Source organism: Nilaparvata lugens, chromosome X (genome assembly GCF_014356525.2).
Source record: "Nilaparvata lugens isolate BPH chromosome X, ASM1435652v1, whole genome shotgun sequence".
Classification (NCBI taxonomy): Eukaryota; Metazoa; Arthropoda; class Insecta; order Hemiptera; family Delphacidae; genus Nilaparvata; species Nilaparvata lugens.
In genome coordinates, this window is record NC_052518.1 from 62,125,638 (window position 1) to 62,141,688 (window position 16,051).

Genomic DNA, 16,051 nt, shown 5'->3' on the forward strand with positions numbered 1-16,051 from the left:
GTTGAGAGAGGTCTGCGAGTACCTTTTGTTGTTTACTGTGATTTTGAAAGTATTTTAAAGCCCATACAAGGCTGTACACCAGATATCGCTGCATCATACACAGTACAAGTACATAAACATGAGGCTATGAGCATCTGTGTCTATTTGAAACAAACAATACAGTATGATAATTTACCCTCAGAGCCATTCATATACAGGGGTAGGGATGCTGCTAAGGTGTTACTTAAATATTTGAAGGAATTGGCTGAAGAAATAACAGAAATATATAAAACTAACAATCCAATGAATGAAATGAGTTCTGAAGAACTTGCTGCATACAATTCGGCAGATACTTGTTATATGTGTGATAAACATTTCAGTGTAGATGATGTGAAAGTTAGAGATCACTGTCATATGACAGGAAATTACCGAGGGGCAGCACATAGTAGCTGCAATTTAAAGTATCAAGTCCCCCACTTCCTCCCTGTATTATTTCACAACCTTAGTGGATATGATAGTCACTTTATTGTGAGGGAGTTGGGTTATGATGAGAAGCAGATCGATATAATTCCCAACTCAGAAGAAAAATATATATCATTTTCAAAGACAATCAATAAATTCATGAAATTACAGTTTCTAGATTCATTTTGTTTCATGCCAAGTAGCTTGGATAGTCTGGCTAGGAATCTCCCCAAACTTGAAGAGATCCCAAAGTTTATCCAACCTCAACATATTCCTCTACTAACAAGGAAAGGTGTATTTCCATATGAGTATATAACAAGTCGGGAAAAATTGAATGAAACATCTCTCCCACCAAAAGCTGCATTTCATTCAAATCTTAATAAGACAGCAATTACTGATGAAGATTATTTACATGCAATAAATGTATGGAATACCTTTGGGTTCAAAAATCTTGGTGAATATAGTGACCATTATGCAAAAACTGATGTATTATTGTTGGCTGATATTTTTGAGAATTTTAGGGATATTACCATGAAAACACACAAGTTGGATCCATGTCATTATTACACTTTACCTGGTCTATCTTGGGATGCCATGTTAAGATTCACAGGTATTGAACTTGAACTTCTTACAGACTATGATTAAGTTCATGATGATTGAGAAAGGGATAAGGGGAGGATTGTGTCAAGTTTCACATCGACATATCAAGGCCAACAATAAATTTATGAAAACATTTGACTCCACAGCTGAAAGTGTTTACATTGCCTTTGTAGATTGTAATAACCTATATGGCCTTGCCATGTCAAAACCCCTTCCATTTGGGGATTTTCAGTGGATTAATTTGAGTATGAATGATCTACTTGAAGCAAAAGAAGGAGATGAATATGGCTATATTCTTGAGGTTGATGTATCATATCCAAGTTCACTACATGTAGATCATTGTGATCTCCCATTTCTCCCTGAGCAAATATCTATTGGAATTGATCAAAAAAAGTTATGTGCTCATGTGAATAGCAGGACGCAATATATAGTTCACTATATTGCTTTAAAACAGGCAGTTGAACATGGCCTTATTGTTGAGATTATTCACCGTGCATTGAGATTCAAACAGTCATGCTGGCTGCAGCCATACATTGAACATAACACAAGACTTCGTACTTGCTCTAAAAATGCTTTTGAGAAGGATATGTACAAATTATATATTAATTCAGTCTATGGTGAGACAATGGAGAATGTTCGTGAGAGATTTAATATGCAAATAGTGTGCAGTGATAGAAAGATGGAAAAAATGATTAGAAAGCCTGAGTTCATTGATAGAACAATTTTTAGTGAGAATTTGGTAGCTATTCATCTAAAGAAGAAAAAAATAATGTTAGACAAACCAATATACATAGGTCAAGCTGTATTGGATATTTCAAAAACAGTGATGTATAACTTCCATTACAATGTAATGATACCAAAATATGGCAATGAGAACATTAAACTAGCATATACTGATACAGATAGTTTACTATATAAAATAGTTACTGATGATTTATATGATGATATATATAACATGATTGAGCACTTTGACACATCTGATTATCCCATTGACCATCCTTGCTATTCACCAGTGAATAAAAAAGTATTGGGAAAGTTCAAGGATGAGGCAAATAGTAAGATAATCTTGGAATTGTGGGTCTTCGTGCAAAAATGTATTCCATAAGAATGAATGACCATGAAATAAAAAAAGCAAAAGGTGTTCAGTCAGCTGCATTAAATAAATATATTACATTTGATGATTATTTGAATTGTCTCAGCTTGAATAATGACCATAGACTGATAAATACCTGCATCAGATCTAAAGAGCATCATGTCTATACAGTGGATATAAATAAAAAAGCTCTTTGTTCCAAAGATGATAAGAGAATAGTATTAGAGGATGGAATATCCACATTAACAATTGGATACAAGAATTAAAGTTAAAAAAAAATATTCTAAGAATCTCAATAAAACTTAAAACTTAAAGTACCCACCTTAAGAATATCAAATACCAGAATTTAGTATGGGGAATAAAAAAATTTTTAATAGGGGAATTTTAAATAGGAAATTTTTTTATGGTTTTGGTAAGAGCAGCTGCACCTGTTCTTAGCACACCTGTCATCGCCTGTTTTGGGGAGAAAATCATGGTGGGAGGCTTCCTGCTCTCCTATTGGTTGGGGATTGATTGAGTACTTTATTTATGTAGATTACAATATATACTGGCTTATACACTTGTATACAATAGCTTACAATACAGCAAAGTTATAGATGAATTTACATAATATAGACTAAGAAAATAACTATTGAACTGTATATTATATGAAAAAGCAATTTGTAATATAATAACTATAGATAATAATCATATTGTTATGCATCTACATAAATTGGCGGAGCTTTGGACATATCAATGTCCATTCTTTGGGAAGAATATTAAAAATATCCTCCCCACTAACTCTCTACCAATCTAACTCTCTACCAAACTAACTCTCTACCAAAGGGGAAGGAGTCATGGTGAGAGACAAAATGACTGAGACTAGGTTTGGGGGAGGTTAGGTTAGGTTAGGTTAGGTTAGGTTGCTCATCACTGGTGGGGCCAGACAAAATGACTGAGACTAGGTTTGGGGGAGGTTAGGTTAGGTTAGGTTAGGTTAAATTAGGCTGCTCATTGCTGGTGGGCCCAGAATCCTCTTATTATACCTACTCTCTTGAAAGCATACATGCTACCCAGAGGATATCTCATTACTGTTTGGATATTCAAGCTCCTTGTATATTCTATAGCATGATCACTTCTTCTTACATTACTAAATGTGGGGTGGGTGAAGAGGATTTGATGAATAAAAATCAGCAATTCATTGCTACTTTTATTGAACATATGCTATTTATTGAAGATCAAAACAGAGGCTGTGTGTCCTAGGATACTTTTTCACTGTGTGTGTGGTTGTGTGCTGAAACGCTCGGTTCTAGAACTGAACAGATGTGTCTTGTATGGCTCTTGACTGAACACTGATGGTCCCCCCACTGTTGTGAACACTATATAATTATACACTCCAGAGTGGGTGGGAGACCTGATTCATTTTTATTAATTTTTTATTTTTCATTATTAATTTTTTTTTAAGTTTTTTTGTTTCTTTATTCAAGTTTTTTTTTCTAAGTTTTCAAAAATTTGACCTTGACCTTGACCTTGACTTTGACCTTGACCTTGACTTTGACCTTGACCTTGACCTTGACCTTAACCTTGACCTTAGGTTAGGTTAGGTTAGGTTGAATTTTTTAGTTGGGTTGTGTGGGGAATTCTGGCACATGTTGTCCCAGGATTGGTAATATATAGCTACTAATCTACTAAAGATCTTCTATATAATTCGAATAAATCTCTGTATCTTCAGTTAATGTGAGATCAGCTTCAAGCGGTGTTCTCATTTTCTTTCCAAATACCATCTCATAAGGTGTGTATCCAATTGATTCGTGCTCTTGCGAATTGTATGCCATATTCACCATGGGAAGCAACTCATCCCAGTCATCTTGATTTTTGTTGACATAATGACTCAACATTTTTGGTATAGCTCTGTGAACTCTTTCCATTCTACCATTACTCATTGGGTGATAAGCTGTTGTTATGTAATTTTCTTATTCCTAGAAGTTTGCACATCGATTTCATCAGATCAGACGTGAAATTAGTTCCTTGATCAGTAATTAATTCCATTGGTACGCCGATTCTTGTTATCACTCTCTCTATTAGTGCTTGTGCAATAGTCTCAGCAGTTTGATCCGGTAGGGCGATAAAATCCCTATATCTATTAAAATGATCAATTACTTTCAGGATGTATCTGTTTCTTAATTTTGATAACGGAAGTGGACCTAGAATATCACATGACAGTCTGTATCCAAACGCGGTCACATCTTTAAATTCTCCCAAGGGTGCTTTCGATTTTCTGTAATCTGTTCTTTTACTAAATTCTTCACACGCTCACGCTCTTATAAAATTAGTTACATCATTCTTCATTTTAGGCCAATAAAACTTTTCTTGAATTCTTACAATAATTGTTTTCTTAATGCCCCCATGACCGGCATAAGGAAGATCATGGTGGAGACGAATAACTTTCTCTCGAAGGCTTCTTGGTATAGCAATCAACTTCTTAACAAGTTTCTTGAAGTGAATGATCCCTTCTGGACTCAATTTGAAACAAGGATACTCTCGAAGGCGCTGACACTCTTCGTCTGCTCTCTGTTTCTCTCTCATGATTTCCAAGTCTAACAATGGAAAATTCTCAACTGTATTCTTGTAAATAACTCTGCTTAAACAGACTGCATTTGAGTGTTTAACACCAGGCTTGTGAATTACTTTATAATCGTACTCAGCCAACTTTAAAGCCCATCTGGTTAGTCTACTTGATGGATCTTTCAGTGATAAAAGCCACTTGATAGCTCTATGATCAGTATAGAAAGTGAATGATCTACCATAGAGGTAACATCTGAAATATATAACAGCCCACACAACTGCTAATAGTTCTCGCTCTGTTACACTGTAATTTTGTTCAGCTGAATTGAGTTGTCTAGATGCATATGCAATTGTAGCCGCCCTTGATGGGGGTTGAAGAAATCTTATTACTACTCCATGGAAGTCATGGGATCTAGATAGACAAAAACATTGTATTACCTGAAGAATTTCTCATTTATTATGTCAATTACTTGAAATTCAAAGAATGAAATATGCAGTACATTTTATCCAAACATTATTCCTACAAAATTACCTGCCAATAAGATTCTACTAACTAGAAATTTTACTACAAAAATAGTTTTACTAATTAGTAACACACAATAACATGTTCAACTCCATTGATTTCCTGAGCTAAAATTGATCCAATTGCAAAATTACTGGCATCTGTGCTAAGAATAAATGCTTTTGAGAAATCTGGATAGATAAGTAGCGGTTCTGTGATTAGTTTTTCTTTCAACTTTTGAAAAGCGGTTTCACATTCTTCATTCCAGTCAAAATGTTGATTCTTTTTAGTTAATTTGTAAGCGGTTTGGCTATTTCGGCGAATTTTGGAACATGTCTTCTGTAATAACTGCATAAACCTACAAAACCACGGATCTCTTCTCCATTTTTAGGTCGAGGAAACTCTTTGATTGCTTCAATTTTCTTAGGACATGGCTTGATTCCATCCCTGTTGACTATGTGACCTAGAAAACTTATTTCGGGCTTAGCCATTTTTTCAATTGAACACTCAAATTGACTTCTCTAAATGTATCCAATACTTCGGCAATATTTTCAGTGTGCTTATCTATTGTAGGGCTAAATATTAAAATATCATCCATGTACGGTAAGCATGCTTTTCCTTTCAATCCTAGCAAGGTAGAGTCTACAAGTCTTTGAAACACTGCTAGTGAATTGATAAGTCCCATTGGCATTCTTGTATATTCATAATGTTCATCAGGAGTACTAAAAGCAGTGTTTTCTTGACTCTTGGGGTGCATTTTGATTTGGAAGAATCCAGAATTCATATCAAGTGCTGTGAAATATTTGCTACCTCCTAATGAATCTAATGTCTCGTGGATATCAGGTAAAGGACATACTTCTGAAACTATAATTTTGCTAATTTCTCTGAAATCAATACACATTCTGTGTGTAATAACACCATCAGGACCTGGTTTTTTTCGGAACAATAACAACTGGTGCTGACCAAGGTGATGAACTGGTCACAATGATTCCTTTGTCTAGCTGTTCCTGAATAAGTTTCTTCAAAACATCTCTCTGTGAATGTGGTACTCTGTACGGTTTTTTATTAATAGCGGGGTGATCACCAGTATTAATTTTGTGTTCTACTGTTGATGTACAGCCTAAATTCTCAATTCCTTCAAGACTAAAAATGTCAATATATTTGCAAAGTATATTTCTCATCTTAATTCTCTCTTCATTATCCAAATGACTCAATTTTCCTTCCAATTTAGCTGCAAACTCCACTGTTCTCTTTCTAGTTATCTCCACTTCTTTATAGTTAGTATCTTGTTCATCATTGCTTGATTGAGACTCTTCAACATTACAAATTAATGTGCTCTTATATAATGTTGAATCTTCGTTGGTTACATTTGTTACTTTAGTCCAACACTTACCATTCATTACTTTAGATAGACTTCGGGCTATTAAAATTCCATGAACTTTAACTGTTACAGGCTCTGTTATTATTACTTCGTTTTCTAATTTATTTTTCAATTCTTTATTGTTTTTTCATAATAATTTGATTTGTACTATTCTCTCCGTCCTAGCAGGTATTGTGAGATTGGTTCTACAATACGCATTAACATGAACTGTCGATTCTGAGGGTAATTTTGAAGTTATCGGTTTTGATTGGATAAAATTGTCTTCTATCTTTGAATTTGTATAATCTGTTTGAGTACTTCCTTCAATTTTCATACTTATAGTTTTTGATTGAGTATTTTCTTCTTCCACCTTCATATAGCCACTCGTTTTGTAATCTTCATTGGAACTGCTACTTTCATAAAGTCGTGCAACTTTCCTTCCTTCCATAAATAATATACTATGATCAAGGTTTATTTGTTTATTTGTTTATTTGTTTATACATGTCATAGGCCATTACAAGAAAAGCATGGACAATTGTCATACAAAAATCAGTCAATAAAAACATAACTTAATCTAGCAATACAAGTTCTTATTTCTAAACAATGCATTATATTAAGATGACAAAAGTAACTATGACTATGATGCACACTATTATAGATACCAGTAACACAAAAAACAAACATTTAAAGATAAAAAATAGAATAGTAGAGTACGGTACTAAAATATAGTCAGTCTGTCAGCCTCTTTCACATAGTAATTAATCTTGAAAATGTTGAAAGGAAGGCCTAGGATTTAATTTATGAGTGCCTGCCAACTATACATGTCATAGGCCATTACAAGAAAAGCATGGACAATTGTCATACAAAAATCAGTCAATAAAAACATAACTTAATCTAGCAATACAAGTTCTTATTTCTAAACAATGCATTATATTGAGATGACAAAAGTAACTATGACTATGATGCACACTATTATAGATACCAGTAACACAAAAAACAAACATTTATAGATAAAAAATAGAATAGTAGAGTACGGTACTAAAATATAGTCAGTCTGTCAGCCTCTTTCACATAGTAATTAATCTTGAAAATGTTGAAAGGAAGGCCTAGGATTTAATTTATGAGTGCCTGCCAACTATACGGACACTCCTCAATCAACCAGTCCTTAGTCATTCTTTTGAACAGGCCAAGTGATTGAGCCTCCTTTAACCGGGTTGGCAACGAATTAAAAACCTTTATACTTTTATGCTCCGTACTTTGTTCATGAAATGCTGCTCGGTGCTGATTAATTCTTACAACATTTCTTGATCTGGTGAAATGATCATGAATATCAGATCCTGTTGTACAACTGTCATGTGACTTATAAGCAAAAATAGCCAGGTTGTAAATATAAAGAGCAGGAACTGTCATGATTCTTGATGACTTGAAAATGGACCGACAAGAAAATCTATGGGGCTTCCCAAATATGATTCTAACAGTTCTCTTCTGGGCTTTGAAAACCATCAGTGCATCTCTTGAAGCACCCCAAAGCAGTATGCCATATGAGAGTAGTGACTCAAAATACCCATGGTAGGCAGCAATCACAGCATCTCTTGCCAGAACCCCAGATAATCTTGAGATAATAAAGGCTGCTGAATTGAGTTTTTTTATCAGTGATTCCACATGAACTGACCATGCCAAATTCCGGTCGACAGTCACTCCCAGGAACCCTGCCGAGGTAGAGGGCTGAACCTCCTCACCATCAATATCAAACTGAAAAGAGCCCAGCTGTGATCGCTGTATCTGGAATTCAATAAATGAGGTTTTCTCAATGTTTACCTCCAACAAGTTTGCCTTGCACCACTGAGCCACCTCACTAAGCACAGAGTCTGCAGTCAGCTGAAGTTCATCACTATTCCTAGCTGTTATTAGGAAATTTGAATCATCAGCAAAGATAACTGATTTGGCATGATGTACATTTGCAGGGAGGTCATTAATGTAAATCAGAAACAGAAGGGGGCCCAAAATTGATCCCTGTGGGACCCCTCTCCCAACAGGACGAAGTTCAGACCTGAATTTACCATTAATGACAACACCATTATCGCCCTCTATTTCAACCATCTGGTTTCTGTTACTAAGATAAGACTCAATCACCAACAAGAAATTACCTCTAATTCCATAGTAATGAAGCTTCCTTAGGAGAATGCTGTGGTTCAGGCTGTCAAATGCCTTCTTCATATCAACGAAAAACCCCATGACCTTAACACCCTGATCCAATGATGAATAGATATCACTGATGAAACTCTCCAATGCATCTATGGTTGACATTCCAGCTCTAAAACCATATTGACACTCACTTAAAAGATTGTTATTCAGGAAGTGAGCCAGCAAGGGGTCATATATTGCTCTCTCCCATACCTTGGACAAAGAGGTCAAGTTAGCTATGGGTCGGTATTTATCCACTTCCTTCCGAGAGCCTTTTTTGAAAATTGGCTTTAGCTTAGATACCTTGAAGCAGGCGGGGAATGACCCAGAAGCACATGATCCGTTCAGAAGCTGAGTGACAGGACCACTGACACAATGGAAAAACTCATTCAGTATTTTTGAAGGAATTCCATCAGACCCACTGGACATTTTCATTTTTAGCTTCTTAGCAATAGAAACAACCTCTTGCTCAGACCAAGTTTGCATCTCAGAGACAGCAGCATTACCAGGGTTAGAATTTACAAGTAAATCAAAAAAAGAAGGACCGTCAAAAACCTTCAAACTGAGCCTATTATTCGATGAAACCACCCCAGCAAAGTAGTCATTGAATACTTCAGCAACTTCACAAAGTGATCCTACTGGGAGGCCATCAATCACAATTGGATACTCAGTACTCACCCTGATGGGAGTTTCCTTCCTGATTAGATTCCATACAGCCTTAGATTTGTTGTCAGCAGAAGCTATCAGTCTCTTGGAATATTCAGTCTTGAGAGAATGGATCAGCAGTCTGATGTCAGAGGATATCTTTTTGAACAACTCACGAAACAGAGTATTTTGAGGATAAGCCTTCATGAACAGCTCCAGGTCTCGCTTCTTGTTACAGAGATCCTTCAAGTAAGGGTTTGACCAGGGGATCTTTGAAGTATTTCTGGGAATTCCTAACTTTCTCAAAGGAAAGGCCATTTCAAAACCCTGAACAAACATCTGGACAAAGTAATCAGTCTGAGCCTCGTGGTGAATCTCATTCAGATATATAGGTGACCAGTCACATTGACCTAAGTAGTGAGAGAATTTCAACTTGTTTTGATCAGAGAAATATCGTTTCATTACAGCCTTGAGAGATTTCACCTGATGCAGAGGTAAAGGAACAACTATCTCCTGAGCAAATTGATTGGACAGAGACAAGCTAATCACTCTTGACAATACAGCATCAATATATTTGACACTGATGAAACCATTATCCAACAGAGTGGAAGAGTGAGCTGTAACCCGAGTAGGCTCCCCAATCACATCCTGAAGACCATAGGCACAGAAGACTGACATCAACTCCTGCTTTGAGCTTGAGTTGCTGAGAAAGTCAACATTAAAGTCGCCAATCACAATAATTCCCTTTAATCTCTTAAAAGTTGAAGAAAGAAGCTTGTCAAGCCTGTCAACAAATGTATCCATTGAGCTGTCAGGGGATCTATAAATACAGACTATTAGAAAATCACCCTCCACAGTCACAGCCGCTGCCTCAAAGTCTGACTCGCAAACCTCTGCTAAGCTGAATTCAGAGGTCAAAAATCCACATCTTGAATATATGGCCACACCACCGCCCTTTCGTAACTCTCTGTTGAAATAGCACACAAGATTAAAATTTTCAATAGTAACACTTTCACTGACATTCAACCACGTTTCAGAGAGACATAAGAGATCAACTCTACTTAGAGATTTGTTTTCCTGCATGTTTTGATTTTGCAGAGCCAACTCTGTGTTTTTATTACGAATACTTCGAACATTATAGTGCAGGACATTTAGAGTGACTGGGCCTGACATAGAATTAGGTGAGTGACCATGGTTGCCTCCAGCCTCAGCAAGACAGTCAATCAGATTTGTGCGATCTACAAATGTTTGCAATCGCTGGTTTAATCTAAAAAATTGATTGGTCTATAAGAGATCAATACTGGAATTTCATGAGTAGCTACCACATCCTGATCAGTACGGTCAACCACTATAGAATCAGGTGTTGCTTCAATAGAGCAATGCACACTACCATTTTCGCCAATTCTCTCATCACATTGGAAAGGACCATCATCACTAGCACGTGAGCCACTACAGAAGGTGGCATCAACTGTCACAAAGGATTGTGTGTGTCATTGTATCATGAGCACGATAGCAGCTGTCAATTAGGTCACCGCTCACTGCCAGAGAATGAGGTGTGAGAGTATCTGGTCCAACATGATTATTTCTATCAGAGACTGAATTCTCAGTTACAATTCTGAAAATTCTCTTTGCAACCATGAACTTACCTCTCCTGTTCAAATGAAGACCGTGACTAGTGTGGAGATGTCTTTCAATAGACCATAAATCTAAAATTTTTACAGAGTGCAGTCTAGACAAACACCTTATGATTCGGTTCATAGCAGCTATAGATCTATTTTCAATGGAACTCTCAAAGAGATCGTAACGGTAGGGTATGGTTGATATTATCAGATTGTTGTGTCTGTAGGTCCCAATCACCTCAACTAGTTTAGCAACAAATCTCTCCTTATCAAGATCATTAAAACCAGAGTGAATACTATTTGTGCCACTCAGAAGCACAATCCAATCATTTCGATTCAGACCAACAGTCTCATTAGGAGACAACATCCAGTTTGCAAGAGTCTCAAACTTCATCCCGGGGGCCACAGTGGAAACACAAGATATATCATACCCTCGAAGTAACCCAGTTAGAGGCTCTCTAATTCCCTTACCGTGGCTATCAGCCCAGATATGAATTTTTTGGCTCTCATAATAATTCATATCACTTACCTCTTCACTACAACATGATTTGGAAAGGCTTTTAATTTGACTTCTAGCTGAATTCATATTTTTTTTGTATATCTGACAATAGTTTATTGCTAGAGTTCAATAGTGATTCAAGTTTGGAGATTCATGATTGATCGGTCAATGGCAGCATTCCATTGAATCCTCATTTGAGAATTAGCTTCACTTAATGCTTGGTTTTCGCTTAACAATCTCTCAACCAAGCCCTGACCCTTTTCCTTACAAAAGTTACAAACTCTAATGCCCACTTGTTGAGTGCCAGTGTGTACAACTCTCTTCCTACAATGTCTAGCGATGTGTCCAATCTTCCCACAGTTATAACAATTTTTTTGAGCTATTGTGCTAAATACTTTTCTAGATGGCTCCTGTTCATTTTGGAAGGGTTTTCTATCTCAGTTGAAAGTCGCTATGGCTGTTGTTACTGCTTCTTTAAAGGATGTTGGGAATTTGATACGAGTTTGTTTCCCTATTTCACCATGTGATCCTCTTATTAAGAATGACTCCATGGCTCTCCTATCAGCTTCTTCCCTTAGTATTTTATTAGCTTCATCACTTGCTGTTACTCTAATCGTCTTCCTACTAATGTTCATGACTCGGTCTGCATATTTTTCAATTGACTCTCCTTTATTTTGTTGGATTGATGCTAATTGTTCATAGTAATAGCGACTTGGTAGGCTATCACCAAAACGCTCAACCGAAGCTGCTCTAATTTCAACTGCAAATTTTGCATTCCTACACCTATCATCTGACTTGAAAAACAATAATGCACTTCCAGTAAGTTTTAATCTGATAATTTGTGTCTTTTGATATTCTGACCGGCCACACAATTGAGAGATTCCATCAACAGTGTCAAGAAAAGAATGAATTTGATCTGACTGCTCTCCATCAAATGTTGGAATACTGCTAACTAACTCGAAATTTGGTTTGACATTTTGCTCAGGGGGTGTAACAAGATCTAAATCTACTAAATTTGTATGTGTTCTTTTTAGGTCTCTGTTAACAGTTTCGTTTAGTGTGATACTAAGTTGATTTAATCTAGCTGATAGCGATTCAAAAGCAGCTTGAACTTCGACTTCCTGCCCTTCAAAATTAACTCTCTCAGCCATTTTAAATTTTTATAATTAACCTTTCATTTGCATAAATAAATAACTTTCATAAAACAATAAATTTAATCTATCAGCTCTGTGACCTAGATAATTTCCTGAAATCTTTCCATCTTGAATTATTTTAGAATAAACAATATTGATATCAATCTGATCTGATTTTCAGCATAAAATGAACATTAATAATTTTAAATGAGCTGTAAATTAACTGAATGTAGACCTAACAATTTCCTATCATAGAATTTGTTCATTGAGAAGTCAATCTCAAACACAACAAATCGATAAATATATAAATAATAACAATAATATTTCCAATATAGGAAGAGCTGTGTAAATTGCTCACCAAATTTAATTGTTGATGTCTTCATCTCCATCGTAGAATGCCGCAAACTTTGCCCCAGTAGTAGATCCATGTTAGATCCACAGTTGTCCTCCGCCGAACAGCTGGTAGAATGACAGCGACAGTCTCTATGGAGTCGTGTAGCCTGAAAAGCGATGAACCTGGTGACGTATTCGCCAACACCCAAAAGTTGGAGGAAGCCCACGTCACACCTCTACCAATCCCCACCTCAACGTTTCGCTGGTTCGCTGCCCGCGTTCTGCTGACTCAAGACACTTCCGCTTTCCAGAGTTCAAAAATTGAGCTCGGTTTCATATTTCATCCGAATAATTTTCGAACTCATTGTTCAACAGTCTTTAAAATTTAATTTAATAATTTTTCTAGCTGCATCATTTTTGAGACGTCAACGTTATTTAGAAAATATTACTGCACGGATTTGATATATTGAACTATGAGTTAAAGAAAGTTCACCTTTTGCCGAATTCATGTAGAAATAAATTTATTCTGATCATTTTTTGGTAGTTAATAAAGTTCTCTTCATCTTCACAAACTAACGAAATACGTAATACACATAATCAAGAGTTCAACACAATCACGTACACACATTTAAAAATGAATTAAAATCCAGTAACATTTAATGAACCTTGAATCTATCACGGCACCAATATTGTATTATCTTTTGGACAAGTTTCGTTACTGATCTTCCACGGTTGGAATACTTTAAACAAGTTTTCAGAGTTCGGATCCCACCGCCAAGTCACCACTTGTGGCGTGCGTGGCGATCATGACAGTGCTCTCCATTAGCGCTGCCACCACCAGGTTTTTAGGGTCCTGGGCCCTGCTACTTTTATAGGATATATTATTTAATTAATACGCAAATTCATTAAAACAATCTCACTCTATTGAAAAAATCCCATAACAAACATCTATACTCTCACTCTCTCTCTCTCTCTAAACATAATCACTCCTCAATCACATTACTAAAAACTACATCCCACTATCTCACGCACAACCTTTTTTGGACTTGGCAAAAGCCTTTGATACAGTTGACAGGAGAATTCTAATAAAAAACTTGTATCATTGGGGATAAAAAATATCTCTCCGATGGTTTAAGAGTTACTTTCACAATCGACAGCAATCAATAACAACTAAAGTTAATCTCATTCAAACATCTATCCAATTAGTGCTAGACTTAAAATGGGGAAAAATAAGCCAAGCAGCCCAGCAAATAGAGTTGCAACACGATCCCTGATTGCAAATAACAAAACAAAATCTCCTGCTCTTATTACAAATAACACAAAAAAATCTCCTGCTCTTAAAGTCAGCATGGATGAAAAAGTCGCTCAGTTGCTGAGTAGTCAAACCGAGTTGAATGAAAAATTAGAAGATATGTTGAAAAAATCTCAGGAGGAAGGGATAGGGTTGGGGAATGAAATAAAATCTCTTGAACTGATAGTAAAAATGCAAGAAGAAAAGCATAAAAAGGAAATTATGAATCTGAAAGACTTGTGTCAATCAATGGCGGAAGAAATACAGAAACTAAAATCAAAAATTGAAAATAAAACTGCTGTTGAATCTTCATTGAAACCAATTGAAGTGGGAAATATAATAGAAGGTTGTTTAGAGAATAAACAAAGTTACAGTGAGGTTTTAAAGTCTGCATCAAAAAATAATTCAAGGACGAATAATATAAGGGAAGGTCGAGTCTTGCTTCTCACATCAAGCCATAGTCGAGAATGCAGTAACATACTTGATAAAACACTAAAACATAGATACAACGTTCAACGTTTTTACAAGCCTGGTGCACCAATAAAAGCAGTCGTTGAGTCAGCAAGAGAGCAAACAAAAGACTTCGACAAGAATGATTTTCTTATAGTGCTGGGCGGTTCAAATGACATAAATGAACCAAACCTGGACCACCTTCCTGAAGTAACTGAGAAAATAAATGACATTATTCCACTCAGTCTGAAAACAAACGTAATTATAAGCATGATTCCAAGTAGATTTGACAGGCCATAACTGAATCAAACGATTAGCCAAACAAATATAGCAATTCACAAAACTATAAATAACCAGAAAAACAAAAATTCTAAACAGTTGGGGGTATGTTTCTTGGAAGAGAGGTTGGAAAAAGAAAACTTTTTAAACCATGGACTGCATCTAAATCGATCCGGCAAAGTAATATTCTGTAAAAGGTTAGCAGAGATGATTGAAAGCCGTCTGCAATCCTCTCGAACTTCACTTGTTACTGAGCCTTTTTTAGTAAAATGGCTCAAAACTGGGAGGGGGAATTAGATGATAATGTATCGGCAGCTCTATCAATTATTGTTGATGAGAATAATTTAAATGAGGGCAACTCTTGTACTGGCAACGAAGAATTTCTAGCTCCAAATCAGTTAGAAGTATCAAGATTAAAGGATAATGATAATTTAAAAAATATTAGTAGGAAAGTTTTTGCGGTATTCCATCAGAATATTCAATATATTCGTAATAAGATTGATAGACTAGAGGTTTTTCTAAAACAAGAGTCTCCTGATTTGGCAATTTTTACTGAGCATGGGTTAAAAGTAAATGAAATGTCGCAAATAACTCTACCCCATTTTTTTTAAGCGCAATTTACTGTAGGGAAGCGCATCGAAGTGGGGGAGTCTGTATATTCTTTAAAAATGATAAAAGCATTAAAATACATAGTCTGGAGTATGTTGAAAGGTTCTCTGTGGAGATGGATCTGGGAGTGACAGGGGTAAGAGTGAAATCTGACAAAGGTTTCGAAGTAGCTGTGCTAGGTATTCACTGGTCACCTAACGGGGATTGGGAAAATTTTAGTGAGCTGCTCAACGAACTCCTAGAAATAACTACTACTCGTTATTCAAAGGTGATTGTAGTAGGGGATTTAACACAAACTTTGCAACACAAAATAAAATGACGGAGGACTTGAAAGTATATTATAAACATGAATAATCTACAAATCAAAGTACATGATTATACAAGAGTGACTCAAACAACTCAAACAATAATTGATTATATACTCACTAACATAGAAGACTGTAAGATTAGATTAGACAGTTCAGAATTA

At 36.0% G+C, this 16,051-nt stretch overlaps 1 protein-coding gene across 1 annotated transcript in view; it reads right to left on the reverse strand.

Annotated features, from left to right (window-relative positions):
- The window catches only part of LOC120354636, a 57,201-nt gene extending 44,141 nt beyond the window's left edge, over positions 1–13,060 (reverse strand). Inside the window, exon 1 of the mRNA XM_039442005.1 lies at positions 12,979–13,060. The gene's annotated coding sequence lies outside the window, so the exon portion shown is untranslated. The remainder of the gene's footprint in view (positions 1–12,978) is intronic.
- Positions 13,061–16,051: the final 2,991 nt, after the last annotated feature.